Source organism: Tachysurus fulvidraco, chromosome 1 (assembly GCF_022655615.1).
Source record: "Tachysurus fulvidraco isolate hzauxx_2018 chromosome 1, HZAU_PFXX_2.0, whole genome shotgun sequence".
Classification (NCBI taxonomy): Eukaryota; Metazoa; Chordata; class Actinopteri; order Siluriformes; family Bagridae; genus Tachysurus; species Tachysurus fulvidraco.
In genome coordinates, this window is record NC_062518.1 from 13819681 (window position 1) to 13841757 (window position 22077).

Consider the following 22077-nt stretch of genomic DNA (forward strand, 5'->3'; position numbering starts at 1 on the left):
CAAAGATGAAACTTTTTCAAAAAGCTCATTTTTGTTGAAAAAGCTGCTAATAATGTCCAGTATTGTTGATTGGTCAATTCTGAAGATGTTTCATTTTCTATAACCGCAGTCTCTAATCCTTTTGTAAGCAGAAGTCAAGTCAAGAAGGTTTTATTGTCATTTCAACCATACATAGCTGTTGCAGTACACAGTGAAATGAGACAACGTTTCTCCAGGATCATGGTGCTACAACGAACAAAGACATAGCTAAGGACATGTAAGTAGTCTTAGCCACATAAAGTGCAACTGTGCAACCTGGTGCAAACAGTGCAGGACAAGACAAACAAGACAGTGCAGACATAAAGTTACAAGACAATACAAAAAGTACAAAAAATGCAACACACAAAAGACGATAAACAGTAACAGAAACAGCGCCGACCGACCAGTGTATATACTGAATGTTCAAACAATATTTCGTGCAGTAACATTAGAATGAACACAGTTTCTTATCAGCAGGTCCTTTGGATAATATATAGAGTTGTGCAAAAAACAGCAAATGACTGAAATATTGTATAGTATGTGCGTAATGTGTGTAAAGAACGTTGAGTAGAGCCTTGTTCTACAAACAGCAACAAATCCACCTCCACCGAGTGATCAAGTAATTGAAGGCGACTATTTTTACTCAGTTGAATAATTACAGCTATGCCCAACTGCAATTAACTTGCCTTGTAATTTCCAAACGGTCCCTCAACCCCAGCCCCAACCCACCCTGTGGTTGTTGAGTGTGAGATTCTCAGCAGGATTTGAAAGGCGTATTTATGTTTGCTTGCTGCAGCGTCGGCTGTTTGCTCGTACAGATTACAACTTTTAGGAACCTCTCTTTTGTGTATTGATGAATCCTGACCAAATGGACATTTTTTCTTGGTGGTGTTGAGTTTTGAAGTGAAAGAGGATAAGATTTGGAAATATATTTTTGTTTTTTGGTTGTAAAAGAACAAACAAACAAACAAAAAAAACACTGCATCCTTAACTTAAGGTAAGATTAATCTTACAATTGCAGTCTAGTTAAAACATTCTATGTAAAATAATGGCTGTGTCCCAAACCACATTCATTCCACCAAACATCAACTAGAAAACCTAAAAGCAAGGTCATTGAATCTTTTGTCAGTTGTTTCCTATAGTATAACAAAGAAAAACTTTAAATTGAAACTTCTTCAAAACTTAAAGTACTTTAACAAAGACATTGTTTTTTGTTTGTTGTTTAGCTAGTGTACAGTTAACTTGCTAACATTAGCCTCTGTCATGAACTTCTACATCTGAAATGTTACAGTTTTACTCACGCTTGGTAAGAAGCACTGGCACTGGAGACTCAAGCATAACCGTACATTTCTTTAAAACCATATACTTGACGCCATACTACAGTACATTGTTGCTATAGAAACTTTAAAGGATCCTAATGGCACAGGATATTTAGGAAGCATCAAGGTTTATTTCCCCTATGATTAAAAGAAAATTTTTTGGGAATCAAACCTCCGGACATGAAGATGTGAATCGGTGCAGCTGAGAATTTTAGAGCCCTTAAAACAGGATCTCCTCCCGAAAGAATGTGCCACATGTCCACCAAGTTGCTCAGTAGTCTGTTCATTTGTTGCTTTGCAGTTTGGAGGAATTACAGTATCAAAACCTGTTAGCACGGGATGATCTTCTGGCGCTAATCTCCAGACTAGATGCAGTTGTAGGATCTGCCAGCGTCTCAAGACAATATTCATGGTTTATTCCAAAGAGGGCGAAGAAATCACCAAAGTTCTTCCAATTATATTTATATACTATTATAACAAGAATTTCAGAACATGACTCTGGGAAACTTTGCTTTTCACTTCAACACTCACTCTTTGCAAAAAAAAAAAATTCCAGCATCAGTAGCTCTTGTAATGTTAATCATGTTTTTTTCCTTCTCAATTTATCATTCACTCCTTTTTTTCTCTCTCGAGTGTCCGACACCTGGCTCTGTTGTTTTTCAGGGCAGAGAGGGTGCTATTCAGTGTCACTGTGGTTGGCCCCCTTTGTGAAAGTGTTTTGCTTTTTTGGGACTTGTGACGAAGTGACCCCACACATGGCAAACCTGTCTGACATCTCAAATGCTGAGGGCTGAGTGCTGAAAAAAAGAGGGAGGAGTGCGAGATGAAATGTCAACTTGCAGTTGGCTGGTTGGAGGGAGCACACTTCAACACACACACCCAAAACACACACTATACAAAACACACACACTACACAATGAAAGGAGCCTCCCAAGTAGCATCTGGTCTTTGGTTTTGCACAGAATGAGAAGAATAATAAGCGTCACTAATAAGCCAATCAGACGCAATCAGTCAAAAACGTCTCTGAGCTAACCTTTTGCAATTTCGCTAACATTCAAGGGCAGGAACGCTAACCTCTGATCACGTCTCATATAAATACAGTGGCTTGGATTAGAATAAAAAACAGCAACAGTAATAAAAAAAATTGTAGAAATGTTTTTGGTGTTTCATTCTTGGGTCTCGAAACATTATCTTGTAATCTTTAAATATCTGTTCCTTTCTTCCCTTTAAAAAAAGAAACAGGGAAAAATGTGAAATCAGATTTCCACCTTGTGCAAAAATCTCATTCGTTCTCAAAACATTTCCTCTGTGTCACACAGACAGGAACTACACTTCAACTTCTACTCTGTAGATCCAGCGCTCTTTTTCCCACAGTATTTATGGTTGTGGTTTTAGGTCTTGCGCTGTAAGGCAAAACAGAACGCCAAACCACTGAGTATGCACAGAAAAAGAAGAGAGAGAAAAAAAACTCTTCCTTGGCAGACAATTTAATATCATCAACTTAACATGACTAGAAAAGTATTTCGATAGATTTTAATTCTACGGCAAGAAACAATTTTCTATTTCCTATGACGTCTACAAAACAGTCGTCTTTTTTTATTCGTTTGTAAATTTATTTGAAAGTGTGTGGTGTGTGTGTGTGTGTGTGTGTGTGTATCAGAGGTGGGAAGTAACGGAGTAAAAATACTTCGTTACTGTACTTAAGTACATTTTTCTGGTATCAGTACTCCACTATTTATTTTTCAGACAACTTTTTACTTTTACTCATTACATTTTTACACAAATATCTGTACTTTTTACTTCTTACATTTTCAAAACGGACTCGTTACTTTTAGTATTATTTCTTCTCATTGAGCGCTGTTTCCAGCCTATCATCCTATCATTTTGCGGCTTTTCCCCCATGTGACTGGTGTACTGTATTATTTACTGGCTATCAGACATAGACTAAGGATAGCGGAGCTAACAATGAGCAGCACGCGTACAAAAGGAATGGCTAATGTTAATTCAGAGGGAGTCACCGATGTTAAAATAACTAACAACGAGGACATTCCTGAACACACATGGCCATGTATGAAGGAGATGTTTGAAATAATCTGCGTCAAAAAGGATTCCTGGCGAATGCGTTGCGAATTGTGTCAAGCAGGGGCGGTTCTAGCCCTTTTTTAGGGTGGCTTCAGCCCCCTGTCTGTAATCTCAGCCACCCTAAAACTATAAGGATCATTTTTACTTTCATAAATAAACAATAAAAAATACGTTAAAATGCAGGACATGTCGTCGATGGGAAAGAAAATTATTTATCAGTTTGATCCAAAAGCGATTTTTTTTACTTTGCTTTTACACGCGTGTGTTGTAGTCTTTCAAAAGTGCGTCTTTAGCTGTCTGCTTTATTTGAACAGAAAACACAGGTACGCGCAGTGTGCACGCGCAGTCAGAGCTGGAAGTGTTTATCTATAACGTTAATCGGCGGAAAGACGCAAAGACGGCAACCAAAAGCAGTGAAATGTCACTATTTTTATTACCAGAGTTGTCATATAATATATAATATAGAACTCTTCTTGTTTTAAATTCTCACTGAGGGCTAAACCCCCCTAAAGATGAAATCCTAGAACCGCTCCTGGTGTCAAACCAAAAAACACGAAGTGCTTAATTTAATTAACATTAATTTTGTAATTTGTAAAACATCACAATAATTTTGAGTTGTTTTCAAGGACAGAGCTGGAATCTCCTTACAGTTTGGGGTATGGCCTTGGTGATTCACTTGGTATATATTTATATTTCCAAAAGTATTGGGTCACCTGACCTTTCCTGCTATATGTGGTTGTTTTCTGATCTCATCCCTACTGAACACCTTTGGGATGAATGTGAACGCTGACTCCACCCTACCTCACCTACATCAGTGATTGCTTTTCGTAACAATCTTGTGGCTGATGAACACAAATGTCCATCAGCACAATCCAAAATTATATATTCATATATAGTACACACACACACATACACACACACACACACATATATATATAAACATGACGTCCAGTTACCAGCATGACACTAAACAGGTAGTAGTAACGGCGACTTTTTACTTAAGTACATGTCAGAGCCCATACTTCTTTACTTTAATTTGAGTAAAAGAGTGTAGTCACTACTTCTACTTTTACTGGAGTCTTTTAAAAAATGAGTATCTGTACTTCTACTTGAGTAAAGGATGTGTGTACTTTTGCCACCTCTGGTGTGTGTGTATATATATATATATATATATATATATAGTATCGTACAAGTGCATATATTGTACAAGTGCATGCTTTCTTTTTGTTGATGCGTGAAATATGAATTTGTGAACATTTGTGATGGTAAAATAAATTAAGACCTCTTAAGAAATCCAGGCTATAAATCTGGCTGCTCATTTAGACATTAATATAAAATTGTTGGAAGATGGATGGTTTGTTTTGAATACAATACACCTATGTCAGTCATCCAATAACATACCACTGATGTGGTATACCAGAAAAACCTCACAGGCTCTGAGCTGTGGTCTGTTGCCCAAGGCAGAAGAGTTCTGTTTAAGTTACGTCCCGGATTACGGACTGGACTGGACTGATATACAGTCTGTTCATGCATGCTGTTCAGAATAGTAGGTTGTTTTGTTTGTTTGTTTTTTGGAAGAATATGTGCTTGCTACCACTTCTTTAATGAGGCAGAGCTCATACGGTGACTCAGATTTGAGACTAAGCTAATATAATAAATTATTGTCATTCGGTCCAACCATCTTTTCTTATAAACTGTACAATTATATAAACTGTTGTACATCAAGCATCTCGTACTGTACACTGAAGTGAACATGAGGCCGGACAGCAGGGGCTTGGCGGGTTCTTGCAAGAGGAAAACCTTCCAAAATTTCCAGGAGGAATCGTTTATCACATCGATGATTAAACAGAATTCTTGCAAAAAACATGCTGGGAGGGTGTTTTTTTTTTTTAAAGGTTTTTAAAGGATGCCAGTAGTGAGACATCATGCAGTATTCTGTAGTAGATTCTTAGAGCTTGAGGCTCAGGTAAGTGAGACACTTGACATCATAATAAGGCAATACACATTTGCCACATTTAATTAGCACCATATCAGGCAGTCGTGGCCTAAAGATTAGACAGTCTGATTCGTAACCCAAAGGTTGTGGGTTCGAGTCTCGGGACGGCCACGACTGAGGTGCCCTTGAACCCCCCAACTGCTCCCCGGGCGCCGCAGCATAAATGGCTGCCCACTGCTCCGGGTGTGTGTTCACTGCTGTGTGTGTGCACTTTGGATGGGTCAAATGCAGAGAACGAATTCTGTGTATGGGTCACCATACTTAGCCGTATGTCACGTCACTATCTGCTAATGCGTAACAGCTTTAATCATGTACTAAGGAATATAACGACTATACACTATACTGATAATGAATGAATTCTTGAGTCAGAAGATGCTGATTTATTTTCTATAATAACAAGACTTTTCCAGACATGTCAGATGAACAGATTAATTTTTCTTACAGTGCTGAAGAGATGTTTATGTAACATTTTAGCTTAGAGGGAAGCCATACTGTATGTGTCAGTGCTTTCTGATAGTCAGAGGTTTAACTTATTAAGTTTAAGCGAGTGAGAGAAAAAAAAACAGAACTTAAATAACTTTAACTTCCATAATGTAGATAATCATGGTTTGGCACCAATGAAACATTAAACATTACTGTAAACTGTTAAAAAGGACGTTAACATATTACGTAAGCCACTTCGTAACTAGCATGACCTAACTTACGTTATGTAACTTGTATCGTGGCATTAATCTTAACAACAAAAGTTAAAAAAAATTACATTTAACATAATGCAACTTAACGTAACGTAACATAACTTAAATTACGATAATGTTCTCCAGTACTTTTGTTTATGTTTTGTGTCCTCACGTGTGTTTGCTCCACCCGATCCTTATCCCGTTTCCACCTCTGCACACCTGCTCCTTATCTTTCACTGATTTCGTCATATTTACCTCATACATACCTTATATTTACCTCATATTACCCATGTATTTCACTGTTGTCTACCAGTTTTGTCTTCTTTTTTACGCTACTGGTTTCATGTTTTCAGTTTTGTGTTTGGAATTTCGTATTTCAGTCATCTTTTTTTTCCCAGTGTTTCCATGTGTTTGTAGTTCTGTTATTTTTAATAAATCCCTAGTTTATTATGCTATATGTTTATTTCGGTCTTATTTTTTGTTCCCGTGAAGGCACCTTTTACTATAAATGGTTAAAAAGAATGTTAACATATGAAGTAATGCAACTTAGTTTAACATAACTTGTAATCTTCAACAATTAAAGATTAAAAATAACCCCGATTTGTTAAGAATGATGTTAACATATAGCCTTACTTAACAGATTTAATGTAACTAGTACCATGAAACATACTGTAGCTAGAAATGGTTAAATAGGATGTTAACATAACATAATGTAAGTGACTTGTTTAACTCAACATAGTTTATGTTGTATAACTTATCATGGATGTTCTGCAATAAAACATTCACAAATCCGCAAATTGTGAAAGGACGTGTTAACGTTACTTGCATAAACGTAACTTCAGCTTCTGAAGGTAACTTTAACTACAAATCGTTTAAACGGAAATTAACGTCTAAAATAATTAACTTCATTACAGTAACCTAACTTGTATCGTGGATGTTCAATGATGAATGAAACATTCATTCAAAATCATTAAAAAAAGTCATGTGAATGACTAAGTAACATAAGGCAACTTATATTGTGGGCGTTTCACAATGAAACAATAAACACCAAATAGTTTAAAAAATGCCGGATAAATTGTTTGTTCCTGCAAACTGATGTGTTGTAAGAGAAATAAAACATCTGTTGGAAGCTCTACTCTTCATTTTCGACTTTTATTGCATCTCACCATCTTGTCTTTTTTATTCCTTAATTCTCCCTCTTTATATTAGACTTTATTTACTTCTGCATGGAGGGTGAAGGATGACCAGAATGAACTGATGACTAAGCGACTGCGGAGGAGGATTCGTGAGACACGAATAAAGCAAAAAGACCAGGGGATGTGTTTATTTTTATAAATATTAATTTGGAAAGAGGTGATTCAGATTTGGTCAGCCTCCTTCTGTCAGAGCTTCATGAGGAAATGATGGTGTGTTAAATGATTAAGAAACAACATTAATGCCAGTATTTGATGGAGACGCATATACTGTACAGTAACAATAGACAAGCAATAAAAGGGAAAATTCCTTAAAAAAATGTTTATGCTGTTTAAACCTTAAACTTCTGCCAGAGGAAATGGACAGAAAATGAATGAAATAAATCACATTTTACTTTATTATATTGACTGAGTACTGCTGGTGAGATTAGCGCACTATTGAGGCTCACGAAATTGAGTGAAGTGCCCAAGCGTGGCAGACAGTGTGGATATATAGGTCAGGATACACTGCAGTGGGAGTTAGGGGTAATGGAAAACACACACACACACACACACACACACACATACACACACACACACAGATTGTATTGGCTGATGGCCCTCGGTGTGCCACGTGTGGTATTCCACTCCCATGTTAATCTGTGTGGAACAGGAAGTACATCCCTCAGGTCTATCAAAGAAAAACATCTATCACTGTATAAGCTTTAGTGGGCATCAAGTTGTTGTGCTGCTGCTGGATATAGCACTGCTTTTATCTTTCTTAAAGAATTATCGAAAATTAATAGACAGTGTTTCTGCACTCACTTTTTTACAGAATAGTTATTTAAACATATTTATACAATACTTCCTGTCCAAAACTACTCTGAACAGAACATTTGCCATGTCAGTTATTTGGTATTAATCTCCTGTTTACAGAACGGTTGTATTATGTGTGGCTGTTGTATGGCTGTGATAAAGCTACAGCCTACTAATCACTAAAACCTGTATAGTCTGAAGCTGCGTCCCATAGGACTTATGCACTTACGTTGTGCACTATGTTATGTACCATCAAGTATGTGTTTATAAAATAAAAATAAAAGACATCTTGTCCACATGAGTGATGTCTGCCGTCCTGTATTCTTTTTCTCAGTCAGTGTCAGCCCCTGGTAGCCCCGCCTCTTTTTCTCTACATACATGAACATGAAGTGAGAGCATGAAGCGTATAACATTCAACGCTTCGTTGAATGAGTGCATCATCCAGATACCTGAAGTGCACTTCTTCTTCGTTTCTTCTTGTATGTGGCACAGAGTAGATATATAATTTTTTTATAACATAATTATAATTTTTGAAGCACCTTAAATCTGTTTATAGTCATTGAAATGTATGAGCGTTTGTCCTGTCCTGATAACAGTAAGGGAAAAAAATCAATGATTTTGAAGGAATTCTTATACATGGCAACCCCATTTCCAGAGCCACTGAGCATGAGGGTAAAGACCCCTCAACTATTCAGGGATTTTTAGCAGTTACTGTATGAAGGCTCCGGCCCTGATGACACATGCAGTGGCTTTTACTGGGTGCGGTGGCTTTAGCGTGGAAAAGGAAATGATTTCTTGAAGCTTTTGAATCCTGAAAAGGAAGTGGAATTTCCTCTGGCACAGAATATAATATAATATAATGTAATATAATGTAATGTAATATCTGCTATTAGCAATCTGTTCATAATTACATGATTACATATACCCACATGCAGGAAAAATTAAAATCCAAAAAGCAAGTGTTTGACAGTTTATTTATCTTTTATAAAAAAAAAATTTAAAAAACCCTCTTCCTGTGTGTGGAGTTTGTGTTCACTCGTCCTTTTTGGTTGATTTTGGTAGGTGTTTCCTCCTCGATTGTGACCTCATTTTAGCAGCAAGGCTGCCGGTGTAAAAATGCCTCACATCATCATCGAACACACACACACACACACACACGCTGCTATGTTATTGGCTGCGGCTTCTCACTCACTCTGCTGCATTTGCCATTAGGGTTTATTGAATGAGAGCAAGAGAGTCTGCTTGTTGATTGTGGGTGTGGGTGTGGGTGTGTGTGTGTGTGTGTGTTAAGGGCTCATCATAGACTTGAATGAATTTGGAATAGTGGATCTAGTGTACATTCAGAAAGTCTTTCAGAAATAAAAATCAAGACAAGAGTTTCTGTGCAGTGAGAAAGCACCATGAGACCCTAATCTTTAAGCAGTTTCCATAGTAACCTTACATTGCAAGGCTGGTGAAAAGCTTTGTATATATATACATATGTGTGTGTGTGTGTGTGTGTGTGTGTGTGTGTGTGTGTGTGTGTGTGTGTGTGTGTGTGTGTTTATTTATTTAGTCATAGAATGAGCACTTCTTTACATGCCTCAATAGAAATGCTCATTAACTCCTATTAGTGATTTGTGTAGAAACCACAGCTATCTTAGCACATAGGGAAGAGTCAGAGCTAAAAGTCCTCAAGACTGAGTTTAGGGATAAAAAAAGAACAATTCTCAGATGTTAATCCAGACGTTGCACCTCATGGACATGAGCAATGTCAAATTTACCAGGAGTCCTTGAAATATTTGGAGAGCCTAATCAAAAATCACAATTAGCAAAAATACTGTTATAAAATTGTTGTTATGCAAACTGAACTCATGCTAGCTTAACCCCATTCTTGCCAACATAAATCAAGTGAGGAAAAATATTTCTCTTGTTTATTGTTTGTTTCTCATAGATAATTTGCACTTGCTATTGCACAAACTTAATGCTCATTAAGTTCAACCTTTTTGATATGTGTCTATTTCATATAGAAAGATAAAAATCCCCACTAATGCTAAATGAAAGCATGCCATCTAAATCCAACAACTGCTAACGGACCTGAACTCATGCCCACTAAACAACGCTAATTAAACTTATGCTAGATAAAAACAGTTTTCCTTCTCTGTAAAAGCTGTAGACAAATACTTTAACAGAAAATGTGTGTGTGTGTGTGCGTGTGTGTGTGTGCGCGTGTGTGTGTTCATGCTGGCTAAACCCCATTCATGCTAAGACTGGAGGAATGACTGACTTGCATTGTTTTGTTTTGGGTTTTTGTTTGTTTGGTTGGTTGTTTTTTTTTTACCTTTCTCGCGCTCAAAATAAATGCTCCCTAACTCACATATTACATTAATTAAGTTGTTTGTGTTGGAAAAAACCTTTATGATATGTCTCTGTTCCATATATACAGAAAATCTCCATGCTTTCTAACTGAACTGAACTTTCTCACATTAAGTATCGTGTTTGTGTGTGTGTGTGTGTGTGTGTGTGTGTGTGTGTGTGTGTGTGTGTGTGTGTGTGTGTGTGTGTGTGTGTGTGTTTGTGTGTGTGTGTGCATTTTATTGTCTCTAAAGGGTTGATTTTCAGTCATAATTATGATATTATGGTGTATCAGTATAAATATTTAAATAAGTATATATAAATAAGTATTTGTAATAAATCCGACCCATACAGATTATGTATAAAGTGTGTAATCTTAATGCTCAGACTATTCCGGTGTTTAGATTAGACTAGATAAAGGTGCGGACGGCTTGTACATGTTGTATGTTGTGTTGCCAATTAAGTGATTCATCATTAATGGAATATTTTAAATGATTCATCATCAATGGATTATACACAAAAACAGGTTCAATAAGTGTGTGTTGGTGTAAGTGTTTCTTTTTTTTTTTTTTTAAATCCCTCAGTGTGTTTTTTGGATTTAATTAATTTCAATGAGCTATAATGAAGTGAGATGTCAAGGTGATGTGTGTGTTACATCCAGTCTGCTGTCAATAAAATGCAAAAATGTCACACATTTGTACACACACACACGCACACACACACACACACACACACACACACACACACACACACACACACACACACATTGCAACACACACGTCATACTGTGAGTAACGTCAACACTAAATGAAGGAGGATGAACTGCCACACACACACACACACACACACACACACACACACACACAGTAAGGCACACTGCTCACAGCATATGGGCTGGTTTCCATGGAAACTGAGAGTTAAAAATAACATGGGCGATGGCTTTCTTGTACCATTAGCCAACAAGCCCGATGCGAAATGTCACACACATACACAGTTGCTGTTCTAGTGAGGTAGTGCTGACGTTAAAAATTTTGATAATGGGCAGTGACGAATAGGACTCTCTCTCTCTCTCTCTCTCTCTCTCTGTTGCACACAAACAATCTCTACCTTTTCTCTTTTTCTTTTAATACACACACACACATTATATCTGTGTCTACCTCTCTTTATATACACACTTCCTCTCTGTCTGTCTTCCTCACCCATACATGGAGGGAAGATTTCTATTCACCCCATGGGTTCCGCAATGCTGCTGCACGATGTGGCTGCACCCCACCCCATTGCAGTGGCATGCTCTCTCTCTCTCTCTCTCTCTCTCTCTCTCTCTCTCTCTCTCTCTCTCTCTCCTCTCTCTCTTTCTCTCACTCTCTCTCTTTAAGTCTCTTACACACAAAAACACACACACACACGATTATCTGTGTCCGCTCTCCCTTTTGAGATTTTTAAGCAATGTTAATGAATAATTAAAAGCATCTGCGTATACATTTTCTCAAATTCCTCACATTCCTCACATTCCAAAATGTGTAGAAGTGGTATATACGGTTAAGGTAGTAAGGTTGGAGCTTCAAGTTGTTGTTTTGTTTTTGCTAGCCACGACAAGGTGTAACAAACTGTCACGATGCATCATGGATAATATTCAGACTCATTTTCTCACTCTATAAAGATATTTTTGTGGGAAATACATGCGGAATAAAAAGCTCACAGTAACAGATATTTCTATGAAAATCTCTTGATTATATATGTTGTATAAAATCTTTTACAGTTATATTTAGAAATGTTATATTTACATGACACGGTAGATTAGAGTAGCACTGAGATGTAGACTGAACAGATTTTGCTTATTTGCCTTATTGTTATGAATATTTTGGCCTGTTTTTTTCACTGAGTTATTTTCTTTCTGCATTTTGACTCAGAGTCATTTTCATGTCAAATACACCTCTGACAAATATGTCATTGGGTTTCTATGGTAACTGCTAAGTTTGAAACTTATGTTTATTGGTTAGTATCACATTAAGTATCGTGTGTGTGTGTGTGTGTGTGTGTGTGTGTGTGTGTGTGTGTGTGTGTGTGTGTGTGTGTGTGTGTGTGTGTTTGTGTGTGTGGTCATTTGCCCTGACATGATTCATACATCACCTTCAATTTGCTTTATTTATGCAGTACTTTTTGATTGGTCTATAATAAGCCCCTGGAGGTGATTGCCATGACCCAGTACATTAGTAGGTCAAAGGTCATGTGTGGGTAGTTGGCCACAAATGGTCCAGATGTTACTGAAGTATGGACGTATGGAGAAAAATAAACAACTTTCCTGTTGTATAGCAGACTTTAGCCCTGGTGATGTCTGAACACGAGTGTGTGGAAAGGTTTATGAGGTGTGTGAGAGAATGTGCACCAAAATAGGCTCTAAAATGACCTAAAAGGGACCATAAACAGGGTGATCAAGACAACTGATAGTGTTCCAAATAAGTGGACTTAATCGTGGCTGAAGGCATACGATGGAATGAGAGAGTTCTTTGCTGAATTTTTTTAATCCATCTGTGTTTTTAAACTATAGTCGGGACAATTAAACCAGACGAGGGATTGAATACGAACGAGGAATAAAATATACAAAAAGCTCCTGATTTCTTAACACATTTATCAGTGTCGAAACTCTGTGCACTTGCTTGCCTGTAAGTAAGGATAAACTTATACACAGATGGTTTGTCATGTTTTTGGTGTTACTTGTTGGAAAGTCAGTCTCCATTGCTAGTTAATGCACTATTCATGTATCGTGTTTGAATGTCACAGCCTTGAATCAGACACCTGATCAGAAACGGATTCATATATCGTGTTTTATACAGTTACTGAACCCCTTTAAGTTTGGTTTGGTTTTCTTTTCTATCTCAGGACTCTTAAACCAGTCTTTATATCAAAGGATTTATACAGCGAATTTTTTTTACTCACTGAGACACAAGCTTGAGACAAGCTGTTATTTAAGGCGGCTGTGATTGGTAATGGTGCAAAAATATCTAAATTAGAAGGGTTTTGGAATGTACAGTGTAAAATGTCAGATTATGATGAGCTGGGATTAATTGTTAAATATGAGCAAAGGGAAACAAGATAACCCAGGATTTGGTTTCTCTGGGTTTTACCATGACCCAGAGTTAACTATTTTATCTTTGCGAAGCCTTATTATTCTCAGTTTGGTTATAAGTTTGAGCGATATATGAAGAAAGCGATATATAAAAGATATGTAGCACCATGTAGGAACTGGAAATTCAAACCAAGAGCTTTATCAGCTTTCAAAAATTAATTAACTGAACTGGTTATAAGAGGAACTCTTTGGTTATAGGAAGTCATTCTACCTTATTGTATGCATTTTACTGTAATAAACTGAGATCGAGATAGATTGAGATTTTTTAGCTCAGCGATCTTGAGGCGAGAGTGGCAAGGAAAAACTCTCTGAGATGATTTGAAGAAGAAACCTTATGTGGGTGACACCGGATAGTAAATAAAATTCCTACAACTCTAATGTGAACTCAACATCAGCATGGCCCCATCTTGCCACAAGGGGGCAGTGTTTCAAATCTGTTTTCACTGGAAAAACAAAACATATGAAAATAAGCCTTAATAATACAAAATAGAGAAATGTCGAATTTTTAATGTTTAACTCTGGCAAAATACATAGTTTTTCTAAATCACTCCTCAGGGGGCATGGGAGTGGCCCCCAAACAGGGCACAGTGTAATTCGTTCAAAGGATGACTGAACAGACATTTCTTTCTTCCTTCCTCAACACACACACATACACAGACATGCATGTGTAGTCATTAAGCTCTGTATGTGTGTGTGTGTGAGTGTGTGTGTGTGTGTGTGTGTGTGTGTGTGTGTGTGTGTGTGTGTGTGTGTGTGTGTGTGTGTGTGAATGGGAATGTGGCCCAGAGGCATCCGGGAAATTAATTTCAAATCTTAATGACCATCATATCAGCATCAGAGTTGCTTCATATGATGTTGGAAGGTGGAGAGGACTGGGGGAAAAAATCTCTGTAATAGACATAACAGAGATAGTGATGGGGGATGGGAGGAGGAAAAACAATAGGGAGTGACGCTAACAAACATGAACTTTCCCAGAAGCTTTTTCAGTGCAGTGATGTTGTGTGTGTGTGTGTTTTTCTGTGTTTTGTGGGAGAAAGGGTTGTGTTAGCTTGGATCTGACTAACTCATAGATTTAATTTAATTACATTTTATAATAGGTTCCCAGTTTGGTCGTTTTACACCTCCAATATCTTGCTTTATTTTAAAATAAAATAATCAGCATTAAATATCGTATTTCCTCAAGGAACCTGTGCATTTCTGGTAAATTGAATAAGTTGAAGAAAGAAGGAAAATATATAAATGTATATAGCGGATAATGTTTGTATGTTAGAAACCACACCACAGTGACCTTGTTTCAGACTGAGAAAATAAAAAATGTCTTTCTTCCTGCTCAATGGCCAAATTGCATGTTTGGGCTTGAAATTGTGTTATTTTGTTTGAGGCTATGTTGTTATTAATATTATTATATTATATTATATTATAATATCCCTATTCACAAAGCTCGATAGTCAGGAGCCACTGTTGAGCCCTCGAGCAGGAAAAGGGTCATGATTGTTTTGGCTGTGGCCCATGGCTCTGCTGTGATTGTGTGCATGTGCTGGACTGCTGGCAGTCACGGCAGACAGACCTGTATTTGTCTGGTTAAAAAGTATAACTGCGCTTGGCACCTCTAACTGTGCTAAACACTCACCTACCACAGGAGCCATTGGTGCCAAGGTCATTGGCATGGGGGCTTAACAGGGATTAAGAATGAGGACAGCAGGGATGCTTTCTCTCTTTCTCTCTCTCTCTCTCTCTCTCTCTCTCTCTCTCTCTCTCTCTCTCTCTCTTTCTCTCTCATACTCTCTCTCTATCTCTCTCTCACACACACACCCTCTCTCTCTCACTCTCTCTCACTCACTTTCTCACACACACAGAGTTAAAAACCAACACTGTAATGAGTTACACACACAGGTACACATACTGAAATTCAATTCAGTAGTAGTTCACTAGTCCGAGCAGTAGATATGTTCCATACCAGTCCATTGTGTACGTGTGTGTGTTTTCTTAGGTTCACTATATCTTAAATCTTTTATTGAATGTTTCTCAATATCTTATAGGATCACTCTTCAAACCCTGCAATCAAGACTCATAGACCCATACATCGAGTCTATGTGGATGTGTTAACTAATACTGCAATAATATTCACTACAATAAATAGGAAGAAAACAGATTTATAGACAGTTATAGAGGGTAGAGATGGTGTAGCCCTGCACTGTGGATTATCCTAACACCCCACTTGTCTCACTAAGCTCATTCACTAGCCTGCTGAGGGATTAAGAGCAAACCAAGTGCTGATGGGCCGTACCATCTGCAATAGACTTGTCAGAGTCAGGATATAAATGATGAGAAAGCATTTAGATATCATGCCTACAGATGTTGCATTGGAGCCTGTGTGGTCTTGTTTGAAGATGGATCCATAAACATACTGTTCTACTGAGTTCAAGTCTCTTCTCCAGCATGATCAATCTGGCCTGCTGTGTTCCGTTTAGATCAAGAGGTACTGTACACCTTCACTCTCTGTTATGAGTCTGCTTTATATCTTGTGTTCCTTATACTGTGTATAGATTTGTTTGTTTACCATAAACTATATTTGCTTTTTTATCAGCTAGCAGTTAGATACGCTTGAGAAGCAAATCAACACATAGTTGGATCACTTTTTTCCTTACCCGTCCTGATGCAAAAATAAAAATGTTATCCGGCCAAATATTGTATGCTGAAATCTCTGGTATTTAGTTATTTACTTATTTATTTATCTGTATATCTATCTATCTATTTATTTTTTTGTTTGTTTGTTTAATGTGAATTCACATGAATCAGCATCCTGTTAATAATGCATGTAGTGAGTGTCACTCTTCCAACACCAGGGGGCAGAATTAAAAAAACTTGTTGCTTTAAAATATATAGAAAGCATGCTTGTTTGGTGGAGCCTACAATATTGTGTACACTGGTAAAGCCTCATAGCCTGAAAGCTCCTGACTGCAAAGACTAAAACGCATAATACATTATATATTTACACAACCACATTATAAAGTTTATAAAGCGTTCTTAGGGACCGGCCAAACGACACCATACTGTAGGCAGCCATCACTTGCTGATCTGTTTGTGCTGTAGATCTCCTTGTGTTTCATTCAACCAGGTCAGACACTTTGTTTAGATAAATTTGGTTAGAGAATATTTTGGAGAAAATATATATATATATATATATATATATATATATATATATATATATATATATATATATATATATATATATATTTAGATTTATTCGGACAAAACCGAATCAACTGAAACCAGTCTTGTGAATCGAATTGAATTGTGAGTGTACAGAGAATAGAGTGTATCACTGCACATCTTTTCATGATGGTACCATCACAAAGCAAAGGCCAAACTATGTTGGATAATTACTATTCCATCACCATTTTCCCAGTTGAGGGAATACGTTATGGAAGAACCGTGTTCATTCTCCCAGTACAATTCATAAGCCACTTTGTGGAATCTGTGGCATGGTGCATTAAAGTGTTCTGGTGACTTGTGGTGACCCAACACCTTAAAAAGTGTTTTTTTTTTTCTTCTTTTATTTGGCACCAAGTCTGTATACATGAAGAAAAATATCATTTACAAAACATATGATGAAATCAATAGCTGTACTATAATCGGCGGAATTTCTAAATTTTAAAGACAAGGCTTTGAATCCTTCATGATGTTTTTCTCAGCACATTTAACATAAATAGCAACAGTTTCTTCTATGTCACATATTTATGTTTTGTCTATTTAATACACAGACTGTCCATCACTGTTTACATCTTTCTTCATGACCTGCTGCTGGACTGTAAATTACTGGGGCATCGCACAATAAATTATAGTGCACTGGTGACCCCGAAACACTACAATGTTTACCTGAGACGTCATGGCAACTTTGAATTCCAGGGTCCATGGCTAATGGCTAGCTTGAACTGAGTATGAATTGTTGCCTGGTAAAAGAATTCGAAAGTTTATAGGTCATTTTAGATCATTGTGGTGTGTGTGTGTGTGTGTGTGTGTGTGTGTGTACTGTAGGTGTATGTGTGTGTGTATATGTGTGTGCATGCATTTTATTGTCTCTAAAGGGTTGATTTTCAGTCATAATTATGACTTTTCCTTAGCTTTTTATTGACTCCGTTCTCACGTTTCTTGCTTCTTCTATGGTTCATTATGAATGAGTAAATGGGAAAGTATGGAAGTGAATTAGCGGTAAAGAAGACGTGCAATTTAGGTCACAGTCAAAGCTTTGTGTGTGTGTCAGTGTTTATGCCTCGGTGATCACGATTTGTCATGAGTCAAATGCGCACCAGGGTCCTCTTTATTTGCAGAATTTGCTTTGGGACGAATTTCAGGCCCTGTAAATGATGCATCATGTTTTTTGTGAGTATCTGCTATATTAGAATCATGTCTAGTCATAAGTCCCGGATCTAGAAGTTTGTGGATTTTTAATGTATTGCTACTGCTTCATTAAAGAAGTTGATTTCATTTACTGTGACAAGGGTCCCATAGAGGTTGTATTGACTCATGCCAAGTCTTTCTGGAATCAGGGGTTCGATTTAATCTAACACAGAATATGGGATTATTTGGATTTTTCTTAAGACATGTTTCAGTAGTTTTGGGTATTTTGAGAATCTGTTCTCAGTTCACAGTGCTGACCATGCACCTGCTGGAGAGAAAGTCAGAGCGAAAGAAGGGAGGGGGACAGAGATGGATAGAGAACAGGAGAGATAGAAAGTAGGCAATAGGAGCAGGTGCAGAGCTCTGCTCTCTCCATTTGGATGGAGCTAGCATTCTGGCACTAACCGACCCACAGAGGAATGGGCAACTCTCACAGAAAGACACCCATTCTTGGCCCGCAGGAGAGGAAGAGGAGGGTAAAGAGGAAGTGTAAACATGCAGGAAAAGGGCTGAACACTGCAGGTAAGGTGCCTTGAATTTTTGAGATTTTCTCTAGATAATGTTCTGCAGTGGGATTAAATATAACAGTTTTTCATCCAGAATAATCCTTAACCTTATGTGCTGTACAGTATGTGAGATATCAGTCAGCAAAGTTTAATGAGTGCTCCTTTATTGATGTTTGTATGTATTTGGTGTGCTTAGAGGCTTGTGAATGAAAAAACACCCATTTTGTATGTCACTCAGAAGAGCTCAGTAGCTCAGTAGAGGTCATATTTTTACACCGCAGCACTCGTTTTATGATGATGCAAAGCAGAAACCGAGTGCTGGGGATGATGCTGTAATAGCGTGTGTGCTCTAAAACACTGCAGCATCAGATCTGATTTGCTCTTTAAGCCACACAAGTAGCGAGGTGTGTGCATGTAGAGAAAGTTGTGTGTGTACTGTATGTGTTGGGGTGAGGGTAATGAAGAAAATAAAGGTATAAAGGAGATGAGAGAATGAAATGAAAGAGTAGGGTTGTTTAGTATACAGTAGACCTGAAGAAAATGCAACATACTGTAATAAAAAATCTTAGAAAAGAAAATAAATCTTTTATACATTAAAACTAAAGTGAAGTGAAGAGATGCAGTAAAAGAGAAGAAGTCAAGAAAGAAAATTATATATAGTTTTGAAATCTGTCTTCTTTTTATTTATCAGGATGCTGTAGGGTTTCTATGAGAAGAGTGTCACAACTCTGCGTTTAGCTCCTGGTGAGAAGGGAAATGAGAAATTTGTACCTTTTCACCGTGCCTTTGATACAGAGATAAAAACAGATAGCAAACTTAAAGCTTTTAAATGTTTCAGCCAAGAGGGCTAGAGGAAAAAATGCATATGACACACTGCTATGTGATCCACTCTGGATAAGTGTGTCTGGCAAGTGAATTTCCATTTTTTGGAATGTTCTCCACACAGTTCTTCAGTTTCAGCTGGATTGGCTAGTAGAGAAAATTACTGGTATGTGTGAATGAGTGAGTAAATGTTTGTGCACTGAGATGGACCGGTGTACCGATAACAAATGCAAACAGGATAAAGCCTTTACAGAAAATAAATTAACGATAATTAGACTGAATCAATTTTTTTCAGAATGTATCGGTTGGTTTAGACAAAACACAGGCATTCAAAGCTGCCATGACCACATGCAAACACCTGAGTGTTGATGCTACCAGCATAGACGTAAACAAAGACAGTCTTTTGTCATTTAAAAGAGGCTGTTTTTCCTCACCAATTATGCTTCAGACTTGTTTATTAGAGACACAAATCTACATCCCAGTTTCTAATATCTAATATCCTTATGTTTTGCTCTTTATTCAGTTAATAAATAAAATTTTAGAGCAGAAACCAGATAATGAAAATAAATTGGAGCTACAGGATTATGCTTGGCAGATTCTTACAACTGCAATATGTCCAAGTAATATGTTCAGTAATACTCTTCGTGTACTTTCTGGATTTATTGTTGGATGGGAGCAGCAGTGTACCGATCTAGACTGGACACCGTCCAATTACTGCTTAGCACTTGATACATGACTAACTTGCCAGTAGGAACCCAATAAATATGTTTAATATGTGATTTGTTGAGGAACTGTACAGTAAATGTTTTTCTGTTGAGGCTGAACCTTTTAACGTCCATCTCTTTTTTTTTTATCATTTAAACCTTGTCTCAGGTTTCTTAGGGGGATTTCTTGTAAGAAATGAATATTAGGTACAATTTGATTGAACTGTGTTATTATTTTGTGGAACGTCTAAAGGTGACATGGTGGTGTAACAGGTAGCACTTCCACCCTATAGCACCAGGGTCCCTGGTTTGACCCCTGATTAGCTTGGTTTGCCATTGTGTGGGAATTGTGCAGCATCCCAGGACACTAAAGACATGCAGTGGTGGCTTAGTGGTTGGGTTATTGACAAGAAGCTTGGAGATTAAGCCAAAGCAATGCCAACCTGCCACTATTGGGCCCTTGAGCAAGTTCCAGGGCTGCTGTGTTAGGCTGACCCTGTACTCTGACCCCAACTTCTGAACAAGCTTGGATATCTGACAAAAGTATTTCGCTGTGTTGTAATGCATATGAATATGGATGGATGTTATTTCTTCAAAGAGGAAAATATGAATAAGTGTACAGATAATCTGGCAAGACAACAAATATTATACAATCAGTCTTCTACATAGTAGAATGTAGTTGTTACTGTAGGTTGGACCCTAAACTTACAATCCTCTCGTTGTTGTTGGTGTAGTCCATTGGTTATTCTGGGTTGATTTAAGTGAGTGTGTGCATTAAAGTTTTATCTCAAATGTTCTCCAACTTTTTTGGATAGACTCCAGCCTCCATGAGTTCATTCAGTACTTCTTCATTCTGAATGCTTTGATGTAGATTAGAAGAATCTAACAAATGATTTGTAATTTCCTGAGGTTTATACATCTTATTTTTCGAGACATCTTGAAGCATTATGTTGGAAGGAGAAAAGTGCGATAGGCTAATATAGTATCTCTCTCTCTCGGCCTCCCTCTCTCCCTCTCTCTCTCTCTCCCCCTCCCTCCCTCTCTCTCTCTCTCTCTCTCCCTCTCTCTCTCTCTCTCTCTCTCTCCCTCTCTCTCTCTCTCTCTCTCTCTCTCACTCTCTCTCTCTTTGCTGGGCAAAATAGCATCTCCTGTTATTGCTGGCAATTGTGGTCTGATAAGGATCTGCTAATTCACTGTAAATTAGATATGAAGGGTTGCTTAGATACGGCTGACTCTGGGCTATTCATGGGCACAGCCACACGGTGCATACTGATGGGCAGATGCTGCTTTATTGAGGGAGAGAAAGGAGAGAGGGATGGTCTCTCAGCAGTGTCTCTGCTTTACTGAGTATGGTCTACCACTTCTAAGACTACATAAGTCATAACTAGCTGCTGGTGGCCTTGTTGTGATCTATTTCAATTCAGTTTTAATTCTATTTTTTTTATTTCTCACAAAGAGTCTAGGGATGAACACATTAAAACAGCAGTGTTATGTACAAATTTAATTGTAGATGAAAATATTCCACTAAAGAAAGGGTGTGTGACTTCCATACATACATGGGCATCCATATACAACATATATATCAACAGAGAATGTACCATAATTTACCATCAAGCATGCAGTGTGGGGCATGCATGTGGGTTGATACATGCAGTGTGTTGTACACCTACAAGTGCATTTAAATTGTATAAAGTCCTGTACAGGTTTAGTATAGGTACAGGTGCAAGATGGGCATTTCTAATACATTTTCAACTGACACAGTTTGGCTAAAGGTTTGTGTAAGCATCCTAGTTCGGATTTAATTATAGTTAATGACCTCCTCTTTTAGATTTTGGAGCATGGCTATGGGGTTTTGCCCATTCATCCATAAGAGCCTTAGTGACATCATTAGTGATGTGGGGTGCAGTTCATACACTTGAACATGCTTTTCCATACTTCAACAGTGTTTAGGCCTCTTAGATCCAGTAAAGTTCCTAGTTCCATCCTATACATAAGTGTGCTTCCATCTTTATGAGGAAGGTCCACATATAGGTGTGATAGTCAGGTATCCACAAACTAAAGAAGCCCTCAACCTTTCACAATATTTTATACTCTTTTTCTGTG

The 22077-nt window shown here is 37.6% G+C and overlaps 1 protein-coding gene across 4 annotated transcripts in view; it reads left to right on the forward strand.

The window, feature by feature from the left end:
- The window catches only part of nhsb (Nance-Horan syndrome b (congenital cataracts and dental anomalies)), a 51946-nt gene that overhangs the window by 17489 nt on the left and 12380 nt on the right, over window positions 1–22077 (forward strand). The window lies entirely within an intron of this gene.